Raw genomic sequence first — 25,034 nt, 5'->3', positions numbered from 1 at the left:
ATGGGCTGAATGGAAAGGAGAACCTTATCCATCTTGCTCCTTCTAGAACCACACCATCAATTCCAGAATCTCTTGAGTGCTACTAACTGTCCAAGGCAACAGAAAGCTAATAGAATGCATGCAAAAATAATAAAAAGGAATCTAGAAAATGCCCACCCCCTTGCCCCACACCCTGCAAATGACGCATCGTAAAAGCCAGGGTAACTCCCGGGATACCATGGATCTAAATAAGTGGTTTAAAATGAGGGCAGTGTTGCAATCTTCAGCGAACTCTCAGCCGAGGTTTTGGGAACTAAAACTCATTAGAAAGAGCCAGGAATCTTACATCAGAAGGTCTGGGTTTGACTCCTGGAATGGCCAAATATTGGCTGGTTAGCCTTGAGCAAATTACCTTTCCTCCCTGAGATGTAGTCTTCCTGCATGTAAAAAGGAAATATCTAGTGCCTTCCCTATCTAGTTCATAGGGTTGTGCTGGCAATCACATAGAATACTTTATGTGAAAAAAATACATTACATAAACCATAAACTGTGAATATATTGCCATAAAATACTATCTGTGTTAAAAAGAAAGAAAGTGAGAAATGACAAAAAGAAAGTAAGTGTGATGGTTAATTTCATGTGTCAGTTTGGCTGGGCCACATTGCCCAGATATGTGTTCAACCATTATTACGGATGATCCTGTGGGGATGTTTTTCAATGAGAATAACTTCAAAATCTGTGAATTTTGAGTAAAGCAAATTGTCCTCTATAATGTGGGTGGTTCTCATCCAATCAAGTGAAGGCCTGAACAGAACAAAAGATTGACCTCCCCCAAGCAAGAAGCAATTCTGTAGCAGATGGACCTTGGACTTGAATGGCAACATTGGCTCTTTTCTGGGTCTCCAGCTTGATAGCTTTTGGACTTGAACTGCATCATTGGCTCTCCCTTTGATCTCTAGTCTGTCAGTACATCCTGTAGATTTTGGACTTTCCAATTCCTTGAAATAAACCTCTGTCTGTCTGTCTGTCTCTGTGTGTGTGTGTGTTTCTGTCTTTCTGCTTCTCTCTCCCTACACACACACACACACACACACACACACACATTCATACATCCTATTTGTTCTGTTTCTCTGGAGAACCCTGACTCATGCAGATTTTGGTACCAGGACTGGTTCTAAAGAACAGAATCTTAAGGATGAGTTTTCTGAATTGGTTGTTAAGATACTGGAACTGGCCCTCTAAACTGATTATATTTAAAGACACTAATGACTCCATTTCTAGTAGTAAAGAGCACACTGATAGTCCATGGCATAATGTGGCAATAGAGGTACACAAAATCTCATCATGGGATACTCCTCATCAAGTACTTATAAGAGGTATAATCTGGGTGACTATGTACATTCAAATATTCTTGTCAAAATATGGAATATAATGAGAATTGCTGGCTTCTCCCAATGGCACTGAACAAAGTACGAAAAGAAAAGAATGAGCTCAGAGACTCAAACTCCCTGTTTAAACAATGCATAAAGGACCTGAAAGCATCTATGTCTGCCCACAGGGTTGAGATTGCTGAAAACAAAACCCAGAATCTCACCCTGTGAGTGGCTTAATTACACTGCAAATTGGATCCCCCGTCGTGCCACAAGTCTACCATTAAAGTGAAGGCTTTGGTTGGGAAGGATTGGGATCTTGAAAGTTGGATGGGCACATGTGGGAAGACCCTGATGAAGCTGAGGACATCCAGACCCTAAAATCTCATGCGTCATCATTGCCAGTAGAAACAGCGTTTGAACCCCAGTCTGAGGAGCTTAACCCTGCACCACCTGAGGAAATTGTAATGGCCTCTCCTGAGGAAGTTTCCTTGAAAGACACTGCTGACATGCCTCAGGACCCACCCCACTACTTCTCTCTGCTTGTAGACCTATAGCAAGACTCAAGTGCCAGAGCGGGCGGCGGCGACCAGGGCAGCCCCCACAGGTGCTGTGCAGGTGCCCAGCTGCCGGGGTCCCTGCATGCCCAGTGTCCTCCACACCACTGTGCTTGCCCGCCCTGTGGCCCCACAGGATGAAGAAGGACAATTCGTTCCTGGGCAAGCTTGGCGGCACGTTGGAGAGAAAGAAGAAGGTCAAGGAGGTGAGTGACCTGCAGGAAGAAGGGGAAAATGCCATCAATTCGCCGATGTCCCCTGCCTCGATGGAGATCCACCCAGAAGACACCTTGGTCGAGGAGAACGAGGAGTGCACAGTGATCAACCGCACCTCGAGGGATGACCCCAGGTTCAAGGAGCTGGTCAAGGTTCTCATTGACTGGATCAACGATGTCCTGGTGGAGGAGAGGATCATCGTGAAGCAGCTGGAGGAGGACCTGTATGATGGGCAGGTGCTGCAGAATCTCCTGGAAAAACTGGCAGACTGCAAGCTGAACATGGCTGAGGTGACCCAGTCTGAAATAGGGCAGAAACAGAAGCTGCAGATGGTGCTGGAGGTGGTGCAGGAGCTGCTGTGGCCTCACGGCTGGGTTCTCCAGTGGACCGTGGACTCGATTCACGGGAAGAAACTGGTGGCCATCCTTAACCTCCTCTTGGCCCTGGTCATGCACTTCCAGGCCTGATCTACCTTCCCGCACACTTCTCCTTGCAAGTGGTGGTCGTGTGGAAGCGGGAAGGCCTGCTACACTCCAGCCATGTCATGGAGGAGCTGACTACGACCACCGAGATGATGATGGGTTGGTTTGAGTGGGATGCCTTTGACACGCTCTTTGACCACGCCCCGGACAAGCACAGTGTGCTGAAGAAGTCTCTCATCACGTTTGTGAACAAGCACCTGAACAAGCTGAATTTGGGGGTGATGGAACTAGAGACCCAGTTTGCAGATGGCGTGTACCTGGTTCTGTTCATGGGGCTTCTGGAAGACTACTTTGTATGCCTGCACAACTTCTACCTGACCATGGACAGCTTTGATCAAAAGGTCTACCACGTGCCATTTGCCTTTGAACTGATGATAAATGGAGGCCTTAAGAAACCAAAGGCTCGCCCCTAAGATGTGGTGAACCTGGACCTCAAATCCACCCTGCGGGTTCTTTACAACTTGTTCACCAAGTACAAGCACCTGGAGTGACAGCGGGGAGCAGCAGAGACCGTGGCAGGGATGGTGCTTCGGGAGGTGCCCTGGCCTCCCCTCCAAGCCCGTGGTTGTTCCCCACCCACACCCCTCCTTTTTCTGGTTGATGCTCTTAACCTCTTTTCCCTGTAATTCCGCAGTGGGCGGCATCCTTTGAAATGCAGGTTCCAAATACCAGTGCTCGAGTTTGCAGCCTCACTTCACTTGGGGTGCCACGGGGTGCTGAGTCCCTTGTCGATCAAAAGATGGACGAGAAAAAAGCCGGAACTCCAACCCTCAGCCCCTGGGAGTGGAGCGCCTGTCGTTCCAGCTGATCACAGGGCATCAGAAACGCACTGGCAGCTTTGCAGCATTGGCGATGGCTTGTCTGTCCTGGTGGAATTTCCTGGGCAGGAGTCGCCTTGGCAGTGAGGCCTTTTTACCAAAAAGCATTTTACAGTTTTAAAAACTTCACTCGTAAGTCCCAGAAGCTTTAGCTGTGGCCGCAGTGTCCACTCACATCCCTACTTCTCGGCCACTCAGTGTTGTTTTCATTTAGCTTTTGCACAGACATCTGGAACCCAGAGGACCCAGCTGCCACGGTCCATGGGGCGAAAGATTTCTGAGGCATTTCTTTATTTCTTGCCATGGCTGAGTGGGCTGTATCTACTCAGCCGGTTCTGAACTGGCTCCACAATGCAGCTGGAGACAGCTCGGGTGGGATGTTTCCAATCCCAGAGGCTCTGTTTGGGGATGGATACATTTTTAAAATCTTTTAGAAAGCAAGGTGTCTTCATGTGCTTGGACTGCCATAACAGAGTGCCACAAATCGGGGTGGTGGTGCCTATGCAACAGACATTTATTCTCTCACACTTCTGGAGGCTGGAAGTCGAGATCAAGGTGTCAGCAGGGATGGTACCTTCCAGGCCTCTCTCCTTGGCTTGTAGACCGCTGTTTTCTCCCTGCATCCTCATGTGTCTCCCCTCTGTGTCTGTGTGTCCTAATCTCTTCTTATAAGGATACCAGGCGGATTGGATTGGGGTCCACCCTAATGACCTCATTTTACCTTAATTACCTCTATAAGGACCCTGTTCCCAAATACCATCACATTCTGAGGTCCTGGGGGTTAAGACTTCAACATGTGGGTTCTGGGGGTACACAGCTCAGCCTGTAACAGGGGGATGTGAAGTGTTCATGTCTCTCCTCCCCAAGTCCCAGCTTTTCTGAGCCCTGTCGGCATCCGTGGGGCACCCTGTCGAAGGAAATATGATCCTCATATGTGTGCTGTTCACCCCTCACCCACCTTGGCTTGGGAGAGAAATGGGGACCCACTGGCTGGGTCTCAGGTGGGTCCTACACTGGGTCATACCCTCTCCCAACCCCTGGCTCCTGAGTTGGGATTTTTCTGACATGCCGACCCCCTGAGATTGCTCAGCATTCACTGCCCCAGCAAGATGGGCCTTTCTCTTCTCTTTTATTTTTGCCTTCCTGCTGTAGATCAGAGCTATTAAGTTGTTAATATTAATTTGAATACCAACGCTCAAGGCTTAGAAATAAAAAACAAGTCAAACAAAACAAAACAAAACAAAACAAACAAAAAAAGACTCAAGTTCCATCAGGCCCCTAAAAGTGCAGGCAAATGTGTAACATATGAGAAGGTGTGCTATACTCTATAAGAGGTACTAGATATTTTCTAATTTACACAGACAAATAGGGGGATATGTGTGGAAATGGATATTAAGGATGTGGGATAATGGTGGAAAGAACATAAAATTGGATCAGGGTGAATTTATTGACATAAGCCCACTAATCAGAGATCCCACATTTAATGTTGCAGCTAGGAGAGCTAGAAAGGGCTCTATGAGTTTGGTTGGTTGGTTAACACATGACCCAAAATGTGGTCCACGGTAAGTGAATTACAAATGCCAAACCTATCCTTGGTTTACTCTAGAAGAAATAATTCGAAGGCTTAAGAAGATTGGAAAGTTACAGTGGATTTGTCATTTAAGACCTGCTCACCCAGCCTAGGAGGCCCCACAGGACACACTTTTTACCACGAATGTGAGAAATAAATTCATGAGGGGAGCCCCAGCATTCTTGAAGAGCTTCATGATCACTCTTCTCTGTAGACCAGAGCTTCAGTGGGAACTGCCACCGCTGATTTGGGGAGCCTACAGGCAATGGGAGTAGTTGTATCCCCAGGATGGCAGGGGCCAAGTGGCATCACTCAACCTCCAAAGGTAAGGTGGGTGTGATTACCATAATGAATAGCGGAGTTAAAGTGGCAATTGGAATAGTCTGGCGTCCAGAGACCTATGGTGTTTGCTAATTGATCATGATGTTTCTAGAAGAGTCATACACAGGAAACCTACTAAATTCTTACTAGGTCTGCATAACCAGAAAACTTCTAGGTCAAGTGAACAAAACTTAAAAAAGACAAACAAACCCAAGGGGAGGTCACAGCCCTACAATCAATCCCCCGACTTGAGCCAGATAAACTTGACCAGAGCCACTTGAATGTAGGGGTGGCCAGGTCCCCTTGGGGAAGGTCTTTTGTTGACTCACTTACAGAACCAGCTAGGTGGCAATTCCTTGCAGGGCTTGGGCAAGGTTCTGCAGGAGGCTGTATATATTCTGATCCACCATCCAATATATGGTGCTATTTCTCCCATAGCCAGGCCTCACATGTCCAGGAATCAAGGAGTAGAAATGGTAGTGGGACTCCCATTCACTGTCACACCTAGTGGCCCACTAGCACAAAGTTGGCTTCCTGACCCCATGATATTATGCTCTGCTAGCCTAGATAGAGGTCTTAGTTCCAAATGGAGGAGTGCTTCCACCAGGAACACAACAATGATTCCATTGAATTGAAAATTAACACCACCACCTAGCCACTTTGGGCTCTTCATGCCTCTGAATCAACAGGTAAAGAAGGGAGTTTCTGTGCTGGCTGAGGTTATTGATCCCGACTACCAAGGGGAAATTGGACTGCCACTTCACAGTAGAAGTATGGCAGAGTAAGTCCAGAATACAGGAGATCCTTAAGGTATCTCTGAGTAATAACATTCCCTGTGATTAAATTCAATGGAAAACTGCAATAACCAAATTCAGGCAGGACTACAGATGGAACAGACACTTCAGGAATGAAAGTCTGTGGCACCCTACCAGATGAAAAGTCATGGCTGGCTGAGGGTCATGCTGAGGGCAAAGGGGATACGGAATGAGTAGTAGAAGGTAATTACAAATATCAGCTATGGTCACGTGACCAGCTGCAGAAAGGGGGACTTTTAACTGTTATGAGTATTTCTTCCTTATTTTGTTATGAATATGTTCCTTATATCTATATCTGTCTATCTAATAACACTTCCTTTCCTCTGTCATCCCCTTATCTTGCAACATAAGATATATTGACTTGATATCTTATTTATTTAAACATCATTAAATGTGTGTCATAGTGTTTAAATTAGGGGATATCAAGAGAGAGTAAACATCACCCAAGGACTTTGCATCCTGTTGTGGTAAAAGTGTTAGTGTGTTTTCATTTGTATGCAGGCTAGTTGTATCATGATAGGTGGAAGTATGGCCTTGTTATTGTCTTTATTTAAAGATTAAGTACAGTTTAAGGTGATACCTATGGGTATCAAGATGACAAGGAGTGGACTTTTGATGGGTAATTTTATGTGCCAAATTAACCGGGCCACTGTGTGCAGATATGTGGTCAAACTTTGTCCTGGATGTTCCTGTGAGGGTATTTTAGATGAGATTTAACATATAAATAAGAGGACTTTGAGTGAAGCAGACTTCCCCTCTTAATGCATATAAGTATCATCCGATCAGCTGAAGGCCTGAACAGACCTCCCCCTGATCAAGAGGGATTCTGCAGCATCAACCAAGTTCCCCTGGTCTCCAGCCTGACAGCCCATCCTAGAGGTTATGGTCTTGCCGTTGTACCCAGGATTTGTTGTAATCTGGTATGGTAAGATGAAAGAAATGTAGTCAAATGCCTTTGAGAGAAAATTTTATTACTCACAATTCCTCAGAGGGTGAGAGGTATGGCACACCACACAAGGCCACATGGGGTCACCTGCAGGGAGAAGAAGAGAGAGGAACTTGGACAAAGTCCTTTACTATGATGGCAAGAAGTAGCTGGGTGGAGATGTCCCCTATTGGGAAAGGAGCAAAACATGTGTGTTGACACCAGTGGATGGAGGATTTGTAGGCTATTCATTCTACCATTTATTTGGTAAGGGTGATCAAAGAATGGTCCATAGGGCCTCCCTGGTGGCGCAGTGGTTGAGAGTCCGCCTGCCGATGCAGGGGATACGGGTTCGTGCCCCGGTCTGGGAGGATCCCATATACCGCGGAGCGGCTGGGCCCGTGAGCCATGGCTGCTGAGCCTGTGCATCCGGAGCCTGTGCTCCGCAACGGGAGAGGCCACAACAGTGAGAGGCCCGCGTACCACAAAAAAAAAAAAAAAAAAAAAAAAAGAATGGTCCATAAAGTTAACCCACTATTTTGCCAAATTCTAAAGTGTTGCACATAAGGGCAACAATGCAGGGTTACTCTGTTTGCTTTTATAGTGGGGAAGAAAAACTCCAAGGGACCTTTGAAGAACACACCAACATTTGCATTTGTTTATGCAGTAATGGTATGCTAGAGCTACCTCAAACCAACTTGTGATTAGTCGATCATTAAAAAGTTTAGGAAATTTTGTGAGTCCGTTGGGAAGCATATCATTAGTGAATATCAAATTATGTAAACTTACAATTAAATAAATTATATTAAAACCAAAGGTAGTAAACACTCAAAACTCATCTTTTCCTAAGTACTTTACTACATTTTACTATTAATCTGTGCTCTTGCGCTTATTTTCATCTACTGTATCTGTATGGTGAAAAAACTATAAATGGCACTCTGCTTCCAAGACTCTGCACTCAGTGACATCATATAGGGAGCTTGAAATCAACCGTGGTGGGAGAAATGAGATCACAAAAATTGGTCAGTATGTACTACAAATTTGTCACCCTCCCAGAGAGCTGGTTGTTAAACACTAACAGCATACCATATATGTATGTATGTATGCATGCGTGTATTGTGTTGTATTTGTGTATATATATGTTTATATATGAATGTAAGAATGCTTTTACTTGTGAGGGGGCGGGCAGAGGGTTTAACTGAAGTCACAGAAAGAGAACTAGCTCAAGAGATGAGAAAAGGAAGGTGGAGTAATGAAAAGAGCACTCCTGTGGGAGCAAGGAGGCCTAAAAGTTTTCGGTGTTTGACCAGAGGCAAGTTCCTTCACTAATCTCCATGTAAACTGAGGGGCTCACAGTCGATGATCATAGTACTCCATCCATCTCTAAAACTGTATGAATCCCTGGTCTATAAAATTACTTTATTGTATTTTTTTAAATGTTTCACACTTACAGGAGGGAGTATGAAATTTTTTTTGTAATTTGTACATTGATCAGGCAGAATGCATGATCACTGCCCTCTGTAAGGTCTAGAATCTTGTGAGTAACTTGGAGGCACCCTGTGCAATCTTACTTCGCTGTCATTTCCTTTCACACACACCCCTCCAATGGATAAGTGTTAATGCAACATTTTGATATGATGGATTTCCTGCTCCTGTTCTTTTTAATCCCTGCCTCCTGCCTCTCCTTACTCCCTCTAGTCCCCAGGCAGTCACTGATCTGCTCTTTGGCAGTATATATTAGTTTGCATTATCTGGAATTTTACATAAATTTAATCATAGAGTATATACTCATTTTATTCTGTCTTCTTACACTCAGCATATTGAGATTCATTTGATGTTGTAATGTGTATCAATAGTTCATTATTTTTATTGCTATGAGTATTCCATTATATGGAAATACCACAGTTTGTTTATCCATTCACGTGTTGATGGTCCCTAATGATGTTTTGTTTTTCAGCTATTGCAAATAAAGCTTCTCTGAGCATTCATATACAAGTCTTTGTTTGTACATATGCTTTCCTTTCTCTTCTATTTCTTTTCTAGTCCTAAATTTCTAGGACTAGAATGTCTGGATCATATCGTAGGTGTATGTGTAATATTTTAAGAAACCACCTGCTATGGTGTAAATGTTTGTGTTCCCCCAAAATTTATATGTTGAAATCCTAATGCCCAATGTGATAGTATTGGGACATGGGGCTTATGGGAGGTGACTAGGTCACGACAATGGAGCCCTCATGAATAACATTTATGCCCTTGTAAAAGAGGCTCCAGAGAGCCAGCTAGACCCTTCTGCCATGTGAGAACACAGTGAGAAGGCATCTGGTACAAACCAAGAGGAAAGCCCTCACCAGAACATGACCATGCTGGCTCCTTGATCTTGGACATCCCAGGCTGCAGAACTGTAAGGAAAACATTTCTGTTGTTTATAAGCCACCTAGTCTGTGGTATTTTGTTATAGCAGCCTGAATGAGCTAAGATATATTACCAAACATTTTTCCAGTGTAGTTGTACCATTTTATATTTCCATCAGCGGTATATACAAGTTCTAGCTCAACCACATCCTCACCAGTACTTGATAGAAATCAACTTTTTTTAACTTTAGCCTTGTTAATAATTGTGCAGTTGTATATTGTGTCTGTGTGTGTGTGTGTGCATGATTTTTAAATTTTTCAAACTATCACCCTGTAAAATTTGTGGGGGTTTTGGCATAAAGCCATATGAATTTTAACAAATGTATAGATTAGTGTAACCATTACTGCAATCAGGATATGGAACTGTTCCATCACACAACTACCTTGGCCCCAACTCCCAGCGACCGCTGATCTATTCTCCATCAGTATAATTTTGTCATTTTCAGAATGATATATAAATGAAATCATACAGTACCTTGTGATCCATCCAAGTTGTCACATGCATTAACAGTTCATTCAATTTAATTGTATGGATGTACCATGGTGTGTTTTATCCATTCACCTGTTGAAAGGCATCTGGGTTGTTTCCACTTTTGTGAAATATGCATAGATCTGCCATAAACATTTGCATACAGGTTTTTTAGTGAACGTAACTTTTCAATCAATTTTTTGGGTTAGATGCCCAGGATTTGGACTGCTGGATCATATGGTAAGTACGGGTTTAAATTTGGAAGAGACTGCAAACATGTGTGCCAGGTTGATCCAACTTGTAGCATTCAGCTCAGCAATGTCTGAGGGTTCCAGTAGTTCCACACCATCTCCAGCACTTTGTAATGTGTGTGTCTGTGTGTGTGATTTTAGTCATTTGAGTAGATGCATGTTGGTATCTCCTGTTAGATTTGTTTGCATTTTCCTAGTAGCTAATGATGTTAAACACTGTTCACGTGCTTATATGTCACCCTTACATCATCTTGGTTGAAATCTCAATGTCTCTTGCTCACTTTACAAGTAGGTTTTTTGTTTACTTATTGTTGAGTTTGGGAGTTTTTAGATATTCTGCATACAAATCCTGTTTCAGATATTTTAGTTGCAAATATTTTCTTCTAGGCTGTAGCTTATTCTCTCCTTCTTTAATAGTGTCTTTAGGAGAAGAAAAGTTTTTAATCTTAAAATTGTCCAATTTATCAATTATTTCTTTTATGGATCACGATTTTGATGTCACATCTAAGAAGACTTTGCCTAACTCTAATTTATGAAGATATTCCCCTATGCTTTATTCTAAAAGTTTTAGAGATTTACAGTTTACATTTAGACTTTTGATCCACTTTGAGTTAGTTTTGGGGTAAGATTTCAGGCTTATCTGGGGGTTCTTTGTTTCACATACGATTGGAAATTTCTAGTGTATAAAAATAAGTTTGATTTTTGTGTGTTGACCTCATATCATGCCACCTTCCTAAACTCCTTTAATGGTTTTAGAAGATTTTTGTAGAGGCCTTCTTTGGGTTTTTCTATGTAGATAATCATGTCAACTGTGATGAAGGATCATTTTACTTTTTCCTTTCCAAACTGTATGCATTTTTAATTCTTCATCTTGTCTTATTGCACTGGCTCAGACTTTTCAGTGTCATGTTGAATAGGATTGTTAGGAGAGAACGTCCTTACCTTATTCCTGATCTCAGGGGAAATGCATTCAGTAATTCAACATTAAGTATAATGTTAGTTGGAGGTTTTTGTAAATGTGTTTTGTTTGAGGAAGTACCTACCCTTCTAGTCCTACTTTTATGAGAGTTTTAATCACAAAGTGCATGCATGTTGCACTTTGTCTAATACTTTTTCTTCATCTATTGTCATAATCATATGGTCTTTCTTCTTTAATCTATTAATATGATGGATTACATTTGTTAATTTCCAAATATTGAAACAACCTTGCATTTCCATGGCACATTTCTTTTGGTCATGGTGTATCATCCTTTTTAATATGTTGCTGGATATAATCTGCTAATAATTCCTTGACAATTATGTGTATCTATGTTCTTTAGAGGTATTGGACTGTAGATCACTTTTTTGGTAATGTCTTTATCTGGTTTTAGTATCAGGGTAATTTCAACCTCATAAACTAGGTGTGGAGTTTTGATGTTTTCCTCCTCTTCAATGTTTTTGCACAAGTGTGTATACAGTGGGTATTATTTCCTCTTTAACTGTTTGGGAGGATTTTCCAAAGAAATCACGAGTGCCTGGAGATTTCCTTTTTAAAATGTTTTTGACTATGAATTCGATTTCTTTAATAGTTATATGAATATTCACATTATCTATTTGTACTTGGAGGCATTTTTTAGTAGCTCTTGTTCTTTAAGGAAATAGTCTGTCTTTACCTAAACCATCTAGTTTTCATCGTAGGGTCGTTTTGTAGTATTCTATCTTAATGTTTCCAACTTTATGGTGATATCTCCTTGTTCATTCTTTATACTGATATTTGTATCTTCACACCTTTTATATTTGTCAAGTCTTGCAAGAGATTTATTAATTTATTAATCTTTTCTAAGCCAAGATTAGGGTTTTTTTGTTGCTGTTTTATTGATTTTCTCTGTTTTTCTGTCTCAGTTTCATTGATTTTGGCTTTTACCTCTTTTTTTTCCTTTCCTCTGCCTGATTTGGCTTCACTGTGCTCCTCTTTTCTCCCTTCCTAAGAATGAATCTTAGATTAATTTGAGTCTTTCCTTCCTTTGTGACATAAGCATTTAAACCTACAAATTTCTCCATAAGGACTGCCTTAGCTGCATCCCACGCATTTTTACATATTGTATTTTTATTATTGTTCACTTCAAAATAGTTTCTAACTTCAACTCAGATCTCCTGCTTATCCTAAGGATTATTTAGAGGTGTGCTGCTTAATTACATGTGTTAGGAGATTTTTCTGCTATTAATTTCTACTTTAATTTCATCACAGTCTGAGAACCCACTTTGTTTGTGGTCCATTTTCTTAAATCTGGTAAGGCTTGTTTCATGAACCAAGACATTTGGCTATTTGATGAATGTTACATATTCTCTTGAATATAATTTATATTCCCCTTTCCATGTATAAAGTATTCTATGTGTCAGTATGTTATATTTGATTTGATGGCCTTGCTCAGTTCTACCTCACTGCTGATTGTCTGTCTACTTGTTCTATCTGTTGCTGAGAGAGAACTCTTGAAATCTCCAAGTATAATTGTGGATTTTATTGTTTCTCCTTGTAGCTGCATCAGTTTTTGCTTTTTGTATATTGAAGCTCTGTCAGATGCAGAAATGTTTAGGATTTTTAATGGCCCCTTGATGAATTGACCCCTTTAATCACTGTGACACAATCTCCTTTAAACATGTTGATATTATTAGTTCTGAGGCCTACTTTGTCTGAGATAATTATAGCTACTCTAGGTTTCTTTTGATTATCATTAGCATGAAATACATGTATATCACAAGCCTATTTTTGCCTTCGTATCTGAATTATGTTTATTTTGGTCAGCTCATTGTTCAGTCTTACTCTATTATCCAATCCCATGATATCTGCCTTTTATTTGAAGTAGTATTTGGGCCATTTAGAGGGGTCTGCAAAGAATGGTCACCTACACATTTTTATAAATAAAGTTTATTTTGGAACACAGACTTGCTTATTCATTTATGTATTGACTATGAATGCTTTTGAGTCCAATGACAAATGGGAATAGTTGCACAGAGAATACAGGCTTTCAAGTCGAGAATATTTACTATGTGGCCCTTTAAGGAAAAGGTTTGCTAGGCCTTGACTTAGACCATTTAAATTTAATATGTTTCATGCTCTTTGTTTTCTATATTTCCTTTGTTACCTTTTCCCTCTTTTTTTAACCTTATTTTGTATTAATTGAATGTTTTTTTTTATGATCCCAAGTTATCTCTCTTGCTGGCTTACTCACTAAAATTATTCATTTTGCTGTTTTAGTGGTTGTTTCAGGATTTGTAATACAGAGTCTTACTTTATCATGGTCTTCCTTCAAGCGGCACTATACCACTTAAAAAAATCCTGTTAGAAATTTATAATAGTAAGTTTCCAATCTCTCGCCATATGTTCGTTATGGTATGTTGCCATATATATTACTATTTCGTATTTCACTAACCCACAGCATGTTGTTATCATCTTTGTTTAAAGAGTCAATAATGTTTTATTTTTACTGTGGCAAAATATATATAATATAAAATTCACCATTATAATTATTTTAAATGTGCAGTCCAGTGGCATTAAGTACATTAACATTGTTGTTGAACCATCACTACTATCCATCTTCAGAACTTTTCATGATCCTATACTGAAACTCTGTACCCATTAAACAATAACTCCCCATTCTCTCCTACCCACCAGCCCCTGGTAACCACCATACTATTCACTTTCTGTCTCTATGTGTTTGATTATTCTATGTACTTCATATAAGTGAAATCATACAGTATTTGTCCTTTTGTATCTGGCTTATTTCAGTGAGCATAATGTCTTCAAGGATCATCCATGTTGCATCATGTATCAGAACTGTATTCCTTTGTAAGGGTGAATAACATTCCATTATATGTATATACCACATTTTTTATTGTGGTACAAACACTTAACATGAGATTTACCCTCATAACAAAATTTTAAGTGCACAATGTGGTATTGTTAACTATAGGCACAATGGTGTACAGCAGATCTCTAGAAATTATTAATCTTGTATACCTAATTTTATATCCATTGAACACCAATCCCCCATTTCCCCTTCCCTCTGCCCTCTGGTAACCACCATTCTTCACTGTTTCTATGAGTTAGACTATTTTAGGTACCTCATGCAAGTGGAATCATACAGTATTTGTCCTTCTGTGTTCAGCTTATTTCACTCAGCATAATGTCCTCCAAGTACATCCATATTGGCACATATGACAAGATTTCCTTCTTTTTTTTATTGGAGTATAGTTGATTCACAATGTTGTGTTAGTTTCAAGTGTACAGAGAAGTGATTCAGTTATACTTATATTCATTATTTTTCAGATTCTCAATATTCTGTAATAACCTATATGAGTAAAGAATCTGATTTCCTTCTGTTTTTAAGTCTAAGTAATATTCCACTGTATGAATATACCAAATTTTCTTTATGCATTCATCCTTTGATGAGCTTCAGGTTGTTTCCATATCTTGGGCACTATGAATAATGCTGCAATGAACATGAGAGTGCAGGTATCTCTTTGATATCCTGATTTCAGCTCTTTGGGATATATACTCAGTAGTGGGACTGCAGGATTATATGGTAGCTCTGTGCTTAATTTTTTTGAGAAACCTACATATTATTTTTCCATAGCAGCTGTGTCATTTTACATTGACAAATTCCTCAACACTTGTTATCTTTATATATATGTATATATATAATCACCATCCTAACAGGTGTGAGGTGATATCACATCAGGGTTTTGATTTGCATTTCTCTGATGATTAGTGATATCAAGCACCCTTTCATATATCTGTTGGCCATCTGTATGTGTTTGTTGGAGAAATGTCTATTCAGGTCCTTTGCCCATTTTTTAATTGGGTTATTTTGCTATTGAGTTATAGGAGTTCCTGATATATTTTGGATATTAGCCCCTTTCCAGATATATGGTTTGCAAATATTTTCTCCCTTTCCATAGGTTGCCTTTTCACTCTGTGGATTGTTTCCTTTGCCATGCAGTTTTTTCTTTTTATGTAGTTTCACTTGTCTATTTTTACTTTTGTTGTTGTGCTTTTGGTGTCACATTCAAGAAATCACTTCCTACACCGATGAAATGAAGATTTCTCCCCTAAGTTTTCTTCTCATAGATTTACAGTTTCAGGTCATATATGTTAAAGCTTTTAATTCATTTTGAGTGAATTTGTGGGTATGGTGTAAGATAAGTGTGTAATTTTATCCTTTTGCATGTGGATATCCATTTTTTCCCACCACCATTTGTTGGAGAGACTCTCTTTTCCCCATTGTGCAGTATTGGCAGCCTTGTTGAAAATCAATTGATTGTATATGTGTGGGCTTATTTGGGGAATTTCTATTGTGTTTCAGTGTTCTATATGTCTGTTTTATGCCAGTACCATACTGTTTTAATTATGTTTGCTTTGTAATGTATTTTGAAATCAGGAAGTACGTTGTTATACTTGCTCAAGATTGCTTTGACTGTTTGGGATATTTTTGGTTCCATATGAATGTTAGGATTGTTTTCTATGTGTGTGATCGATGTCATTGTGGTTTGGATAGGGATTGCATTGAATCTGCAGACTGCTTTGGGTAATACAGGCATTTTAATTATATTATGTTTTCCAATCCATGAACATGGGATATATTTCTATATTTTGTGTCTTCTTTAATTTCTTTCATCAATGATTTTGTAGTTTTTGGTGTACATCTTTCACCACCTTGGTTAAGTTTATTTCTAAATATTTTATTCCTTATGTTGCTACTTGAAATGGGATTGTTTTCTTTTTTATAGATACACATTTATTTTTCATGATATTAACTTTATAAACATATATAAGCATACACCACAAATAAATACACTGGTTTTTCTGATGTTTCTTCCCAGGCTCTCATTGTGCAATATTGATTTTTGGTTGGTTGGTAAACAGAACAGACAAAGGTGGAATGGAAGTTGGAGGTGAGATGAAGCAAACCCTTAGAGAAACTCACAGCAGTAGGGAATGGTCTGTGGACACTTTTAAATGTAGAAGCCTAGACTCCAGCCCTGATCTTCTAAGTACAAATCTGACTGAAGTCTGGCTTAGAAATCTGTTTTAGGAAAACTTAAGAGTTCATTCTGATGCACAGCCTTCATTAAAACACTATTATAGAAGAATATTGGAAACAGGATATTATGATAGGAATTTAGGCAAAGACCAGATAATCAGGCATTGGACAGATACCTAATATTAGACTCGAGTACAAAAGAGTGTATTGATCAAAAGGAAAGATCTGAGGTATAATCACCAAGAGATCTATAAATGCTAAGACCTTTGTTACTAAGAAATAAGGAAGAAAGTTTCTCCTGCTTAGAGCAAGATTGGGTTTATATTTGAGGATAGAATTGAGCCTCCAGATATGGGATGAACAGCTCTTGATACAGGATATGAAGAAGATTTTGGCATTAATCACAGAGTCGAAGAGACCATTTCAGTAGTCCCTTCTTCTGGAATCCTCATTTGATTATAGAAAATTCACTTTTCATGAGCATGAAAAATCACTAGTGAGTTAAATTAGCAGAAGATTGGAAAAGCATGAGCAGGTTTTTAACTATAGCCTTTATTTGGAGAATACCCTCAATTTTAACCTGCTCTGAATTGGTATGCAGGACTTCAAAGGGAACAAAATCACTAGCAGCTCTTCCTCATAAACAGTGCAACTGATTCACAGATCATGGTCCACATCAATTTTCACGCCTTACATTTGCTCTGTACAGCTGACTTTAAATAGACAAATGATCAACAAATGCCTACTAGCTCAATATTTAGGCAAGCAAACCCCAAATAACTACCTCTAAGTTCGCCAGTAAGTAAAGCAGCAAAGTGTATAAAATAGGGCACCATGAGTTTCATTAGTTTGTTTTTCCATTAAAAAGAACTTTAAGTCAATTGCAAAATGAAACAAAGTTTGTTTTTCCTCTTATATCTAGCTTGGATACCAGCTGGCAGTTTGTTGGCCGTCTCTCAGTCGAATCGAATAGAATCATTGTCATTTGGATTTTTACCTGCTTCTCAAAAGAAGCCTCATCTTGCACAAGAATTGTGTGTTACTGTAACATGTGTCCATACCTCAAAACAGCACATGTCCCTTCCTTCATGGCAAAGCAAATTTCCCATTTTTTCTGAATAAACTTAATAATGAGGTGATTAAAATTCAGTGTCACGTCTAGCATTCCATTCCTGCATAGTGCCTTGGAATGCCAAAAGTTACACAGACAAAATGCACTGAGCCAAGTAACACAAAGGGAATGTCAGTGCACTGGTGACCCTTGCTGGGAATCCTTTGGTCAGGAGGTAGCAGCAAAGCAGTGGAAGCAGCAGAGCAGTGGAAGCAGGGTCATTTTCTGAATGAATCTTTTTATCCTTTTTATTAATTCATCTACACTCACACAGAGCACCTGTTCACAAATAATTTTTCACTGTTTGGATAGAGACACAATAAGAGTAAAGGGTAAGAGCAGAATGGCAAGGATGAAGGCCCTCAACTTATGCTTTCAGTTAGCATTTTTTTTGAAATGAAAAAGGAGAGACATATGAGCCCAATTATCTTTTATCAACTAAATGACAGTACTAAAACAGGAAAACATATCTAGTGCTTATCATTTGCAAAGCAGTGTCCTTGGCTGTATGAGAAGCAGATAAAAAAGAAAGTCAAGCCTGAAAGGAAAGGTTAGAATTTAATTATACGTTTTCTTGTTCTCCAAGTGTTTCGCATGTCAATGTTATGTCATATGCATGTCCTGTCACCTCAAAATTTTGGCAGTTCAACTGTAAAGTACATCTTGAATGGACTGCCAAATATTTGCTTACAAAAAAATAGGAGAAATTGTTTTACTGAACACTGCAGAGGATTTTTTAAATGCATCCCAAATGAATAATGCAAACAAAATATTTCATTTTCACTTAATTGAATTTCAAAATAATATAAGTAATAATACATATGTTTTAAACACTCTAACCATATGAAACATTCAATGAAATGCTAACATCTCTCCTTCTCATCTCCAGTTCTAAGTTCATGAGTTTAGGGTGTACCCATACAGTTTAGTGTGGCAAACTGCATATCATCGTAATTTTAATTTGCATTTTCCTGACCACTAATAGGAATGAATGTTTAAAATGTTAATTGGTCACGTAAAGTCTGTTAACAACATGTCAATTCAAAGTCCTCATCTTCTAATTCTCCATTAAAAGCAGAAGTTAGAGATGCTAAATTAATTGTAGCATAAATAATTTTTTAGGGCACAACAAGCCACCTTCAAATATATAGAGTTGAGATCCAAATGTAGTTATGTAGACAGTTCTATTACTTAAGATTACTGTTTGCTATAGAGCTAGTATTTTTAGCATCTCAGAATGAAGTACAGTGTTAAATCATCTACTTGTGCTTTGTAGCTATTATATTAGACAGCATGGTACCTAGAGTCTCAGGTATAATAATAAAAATTGCTATATTATAAAAAAATTAGACACATGAATGAAAATTGAAAAATGAAATACAAGAAAAGCGTTTCTTAAGGTGTGATCCAAGGATCACCTGAATAAAATCAACTGGACTGTTGTTGTTGTTGTTGTTTTTGACATCTTTATTGGAGTATAATTGCTTTACAATGGTGTGTTAGTTTCTGCTTTGTAACAAAGTGAATCAGCTATACATATAACTGGGGTGTTTCTTAAAGAAGCTGATTTGTTTCCCATCCCAGGTTCACTAATAATCACTTTCTGGGAGATACACTGGAATCTGCGTTTTAACAACTGCTCTACATAATTTTTATGTAACTAAAATTTTAAAAACCACTTGATTTGAGGGACTACAACAAAGTGATAGTTTTGTTTGTTTAAATCTAACCAATCTTGCATAAATGAGACAAAAAGGATCTAACAAGTAAGTCAGAAAGAGAAAAGCAAATACCGTATGGTAACACATATATATGGAATCTAAGAAAAAAAAAAAAGGTCATGAAGAACCTAGGGGCAAGACGGGAATAAAGACACAGACTTACTAGAAAATGGACTTGAGGATACGGAGAGGGGGAAGGTTAAGCTGTGACAAAGTTAGAGATTGGCATGGACATATATACACTACCAAACGTAAAATAGATAGCTAGTGGGAAGCAGTTGCATAGCACAGGGAGATCAGCTCTGTGCTTTGTGACCACCTAGATGGGTGGGATAGGGAGGGTGGGAGGGAGGGAGACACAAGAGGGAAGAGATATGGGATCATATGTATATGTATAACTGATTCACTTTGTTATAAAGCAGAAAGTAACACACCATTGTAAAGCAATTATACTCCAATAAAGATGTTAAAAAAATCGAATCTTGGAAATAAATTCGAAAATACTTAGTAAATGAAAATATTTTTGCCACAAATACCAGTTTACATTAATAAATATTAAAGTGTTTTTAGGCACTCAGGGCTTTTCTTAGAGCATCAGCCAAATAAATATTAAAGTGTTTTATAGATATTTAATGTTGTTATAAAATAACTACACAAAATATTTTCTCAGCCTTCTAACTTTAAATAATTATCGAAATATGTGTCACTCACTAGGAAAGCATAGTAAAAATTAAAGGGCACTGTTTTAAATAACAAAGGCTGAAGACTTAGATTTGGGTTTTGTGTTTAGCTATGTGAGGCATTAATCTTTTTAAGTATTTTATTTTTCATTTTTATCAAATTAATACATGTAGAATATTTTAATCAAGTAGTTCTTAAAAATATATAAACCACTCCATCTTCCTCTATCCCACCTCTTCCTTACTTACCAGAAACAGTCACTTTTCATTCTTTTTGCTGTTTCTTTTGGTAGTTTCTATATTTCTTAATAATGTCTTAATTCTGCTATTTCCTACTATATAGCACAGGGAACTCTACTCAGTATTCTGTAATAACTTATGTGGGAAAAGTATCTGAAAAATAATAGATCTATGTATGTGTATAACTGAACCACTTTGCTGTACACCTGTAACTAACATATCATTGTTACCCAACTATAGTCCAATACAAAAGAAAAAACAATTTAAAGTGTTTCTACTATATATAATATAGATAACTAAAAAGACCTACTGTATAGCACAGGGAACTCTTCTCAATACTCTGTAATGACTTTTATGGGAAAAGAATCTTAAAAAGTGTAGATATATGTTTACGTATACTTGATACACTTTGCTGTACAGCAGAAAATAACACAACATTCTAAATCAACTATACTCAAAATATAAAATTAAATTAAATTTAAATTTTTAAAAATCCTGCTATTTCTTGCTTTATCCAGTGTAGGCCTTACCTACTGACTTGCTGACTATCCACCCAATACAAAGGTAACTCTGGTTTCAGTTAATTGAACTTTACTTTCTTAAACAGCCTTCTGCCTCTCCACCAACAGAGCAATTTCTAGAGTATTTTTTTCTTCCATTTTTTACTTTCATTTTATGTGCCTATGTTTACAGTTTTGTGTTAAGCCAAAGACCTGCTGATCCAGTAAGTTATGCATTTTTCTTGGAGACCTCTGTTTCAAAATCTTCAGTGCTTCAATGAGGACTACACACTCTACACTCTGGTTGTCCCACTGTCAAAACAAGGATGTTTCTTTTTTGTGCTCTCCTGGGTTGAAGCTGTTGTTCTTGGATCTCATTCTTTTCCTTTTTCTTTTACTTTCTTGGTTTATTGACATGTATGCTAAGGCATATCCCTTATAAATTCAAAAGAAATGGTGTATGGGATGTCATTTCTGCATCTTTGTATTCGAAGATGTATATTTTCTGCTCTTTATTTGATCATGTGGCTGAGAATATATCCTAGTCTAGATTGTAAAACTCAAAAGATGTTAGAGTTTTTTTTTAATTGAGGTATATCTGCTTTATATTAGTTTCTGTTGTAAACTAACTGTTCTGTTAGTTTTTGCCATACAATGAAGTGAATCAGCTCTATGTACACATATATCCCTTCCCTCTTGAACTCACTCGTACCCCCCACGCCATGCCACCCATCTAGGTCACCACAGAGCACCGAGCTGAGCTCCCTGCACTATACAGCAGGTTCCCACCAGCTATCTATTTTACACATGGCAATGCACCCATACATCAATCCCAACCTCCCAATTCATCCAACAGCACTCCGCCCTCGTGTCCACACATCCATTCTCTACGTCTGCGTTTCTACTTCTGCCCTGAAAAGTAGGTTCATCTGTACCATGTTTTTAGATTCCAGATATATGCATTAATGTAAGATATTTTGTTTTATTTTTCTGAATTACTTCACGCTGTATGGCAGACTCTAGGTCCATCCATGTCTCTACAAATGACCCAATTTCATTCTTTTTAATGTCTACTATTCCATTGTGTATATGTACCACATCTTCTTTATCCATTCATCTGTCAAAGGACATTTAGGTTGATTCATGTCCTGGCTATTGTAAACAGTGCTGCAGTGAACATTGGGGTGCATGTGTCCATTTGAATTATGGTTTTCTCAGGGTATATGCCCAGTAGTGGGATTGCTGGGTCATATGGTAGTTCCATTTTTAGTTTTTTAAAGTAACTGCATGCTGTTCTCCATAGTGGCTGTACGAATTTACATTCCTGCCAAAGGAGCAAGAGGGTTCCCTTTTCTCCACACTCTCTCCACCATTTATTGTTTGTAGATTTGGTTTTTTTTGTTTTTGTTTTTGTTTTTTTGTTTTTTTGCGGTACACGGGCCTCTCACTGTTGTGGCCTCTCCTGTTGCGGAACACAGGCTCTGGACACGCAGGCTCAGAGGCCATGGTTCACGGGCCCAGCCGCTCCACGGCATGTGGGAGCTTCCCAGACCGGGGCACGAACCCGTGTCCCCTGCATCGGCAGGCGGACTCTCAACCACTGCGACACCAGGGAAGCCCTGTTTGTAGATTTTTTGATGATGGCTATCCTGGCCATTGTGATGTGATACCTCATTGTAGTTTTGATCTGCATTTCTCTAATAATTATGATGTTGATCATCTTTTCATGGGCTGCTTGGCCATCTGTATGTCTTCTATGGAGAAATGTCTATTTACGTCTTCTGTGCATTTTTTGATTGGGTTGTTTTTTTTCTTTTTTTTTTGATATCGAACTCCATGAGTAGTTTGCTTATTTTGGAGATTAAGCCCTTGTCAGTTGCTTTGATAGAAATATTGTCTTCAATTTTGAGGGTTATCTCTTGGTCTCGTTCATGATTTTCTTTGCTGCACAAATGTTTTAAAGTTTCATTAGGTCCCATTTTTTTATTTTTGTTTTTATTTCCATTTCTCTAGGAGATGGGTCAAAAAAGATCTTGCTGTAATTTATGTCAAAGTGTGTTCTTCCTATGTTTTCCTCTAAGAACTTTATAGTGTCCAGCCTTAGGTTTAGGTCTATAATCCATTTTGAGTTTATTTTTGTGTTTGGTTTTAGGGAGTGTTCTAATTTCTTTCTTTTACATGTAGCTGTCCAGTTTGCCCAGCACCACTTATTGAAGAGACTGCCTTTTCTCCATTGTATATTCTTGACTCTTTCTCATAAATTAGGTGACCATAGGTGCATGGGTTTTTCTCTGGCTTTCTATCATGTTCCGTTGACCCATATTTCGGTTTTTGTGTCAGTACAATACTCTCTTGATTACTGTAGCTTTGTAGTATAGTCTGAGCTCAGGGAGCCTGATTCCTACAGCTCTGTGTTTATTTCTCAGGATTGCTTTGGCTATTTGGGGTCTTTTTTGTTTGCATCCAAATTATAAAATTTTGGGTTCTAATTCTGTGTAAAAATGGCATTGGCAATTTAATATGGATTGCACTGAATCTGTAAATTGCCTTCAGTAGTACAGTCATTTTCACATTATTGATTCTTCCAATTCAAGGGAGTAGTATATTTTTCCATCTGTGTCATCGTTGATTTCTTTCATCAGTGTCTTATAGTTTTCTGAGTACAGATCTTTTACCTCCTAAGGAAGGTTCATCCTAGGTATTTTATTCTTTTTGTTGCAATGTTAAATGGAGTTGTTTGCTAAATTTCTCCTTCTGATCTTCCCTTGTTAGTGTATAGGAATGCAAGAGGTTTCTTTACATTAATTATGTATCCTGGAGAGGGTGCGCCCACTTCCTCCTGCTTGCTGACTCCCTGGCCTGGGATGGTCCTTGCGCCCTCGCACCTGAGCCTGAAGCGGTCACCGTCCCTCTCCACTCCCCAACCCCATCCATGGGCACCCGACCTCCCCAGGAACCACTGGTCCATTCTGCCCTCCAGGTGCCCTCTCCAGTGCCCCCAGTCCCACCTCGCCCCAGAGCCTGGCTGGTGTCAGAAATGCCCATAGAGCAACAGCCCTGTGGCTGACATGGTCTTGGTGCTCCAGCCACGTGTCTAGCCTGTGCCTCTGAAGAAGGAGAGCCGAGTTGAAGACATTGGTCCACCACAGACCTCCTGGCTCCACATAATATCAATTGCTGAAAGCTCTCCCAGAGATCTCCATCTGAACGCTAAGACCCAGCTCCACTCAATGAGCAGCAAGCTACAGTGTTGGACACCCTGTGCCAAACAACTAGCAAGACAGGAAAACAACCACACCCATTAGCAGAGAGGCTGCCTAAAATCATAATAAGGTCACAGACACCACAAAGCATATCACCAGATGCGGTCCTGGACAACAGAAAGACAAGATACAGCCTCATCCACCAGAACACAGGCACTAGTCCCATCCACAAGGAATCCTACACAACCCCACTGGGGGCAGACACCAAAAACAATGGGAACTAAGAACCTGCATGCCGCATAAAAGAGACCCCAAACACAGTAAGTTAAGCGAAATAAGAAGACAGAGAAACACACAGCAGATGAAGGAGCAAGGTAAAAGCCAACCAGACCAAACAAAGGAAGAAGAAATAGGCAGTCTACCTGAAAAACAATACAGAGTAATGGTAGTTAAGTTGATCCAAAATCTTGGAAATGGAATGGAGAAAATACAGGAAATGTTTAACAAGGACACAGAAGAACTAAAGAGAAAACAAACACTGATGAACAACACAATAAATGAAATTAAAAATTCTTTAGAAGTAATCAAGGGCAGAATAACTGAGGCAGAAGAACGGATAAGTGACCTGGAAGATAAAAAGAGTGGAAATAACTACTGCAAGCAGAATAAAGGAAAAAAATGTAAAGAATGGAGGACAGTCACAGAGACTTCTGGGAAAATATTAAACCAACATTCAAATTATAGGAGTCTCAGAAGATGAAGAGAAAAAGAAAGGGACTGAGAAAATATTTTAAGAGATTATAATTGGAAACTGCCCTAATATGGGAAAGGATATAGTCAATCAAGTTCAGGAAGCACAGAGAGTCCCAGACAGGATAAATCCAAGGAGAAACACACCAAGACATATATTAATCAAGCTATCAAAAATTAAATACAAAGAAAAATATTAAAAGAAGCAAAGGAAAAAAACAAATAACATACAAGGGAATCCCAATAAGGTTAAGAGCTTATCTTTCAGAAAAAACTCTGCAAGCCAGAAGGCAGTAGCAGGACATATTTAAAGTGAAGAAAGGGAAAAAAACACAACCAAGATCACTCTACCCAGCAAGGACCTCATGCTGATTTGAGGGAGAAATTAAAACCTTTCCAGACTAGTAAAACCTAAGAGAATTCAGCACCACCAAACCAGCTTTAAAACAAATGCTAAAGGAACTTCTCTATGCAGGAAATACAAGAGAAGGAAAAGACATACCATAACAAACACAAAACAATTAACAAAATGGTAATAGGAACATACATGTTGATAATTACCTTAATTGTAAATGGATTAAATGCTCCGACCAAAACACATAGAGTGGGTTAATGGATACAAAAA

General features: G+C 39.1%; 1 pseudogene across 1 annotated transcript; it reads left to right on the top strand.

Moving 5' to 3' along the window:
* The first annotated feature begins 2,007 nt into the window (after positions 1–2,007).
* On the top strand, positions 2,008–3,095 carry LOC307069098 (beta-parvin-like; annotated as a pseudogene). Its single transcript has one exon. The product of its transcript is annotated as a beta-parvin-like (transcript).
* The last annotated feature ends 21,939 nt before the right edge of the window (positions 3,096–25,034 follow it).

Source organism: Hyperoodon ampullatus (assembly GCF_949752795.1).
Source record: "Hyperoodon ampullatus genome assembly, chromosome: X".
NCBI classification, from domain to species: Eukaryota; Metazoa; Chordata; class Mammalia; order Artiodactyla; family Ziphiidae; genus Hyperoodon; species Hyperoodon ampullatus.
Note: the sequence above shows the minus strand (reverse complement) of the source record. Positions and strands in the feature narration are given on the sequence as shown.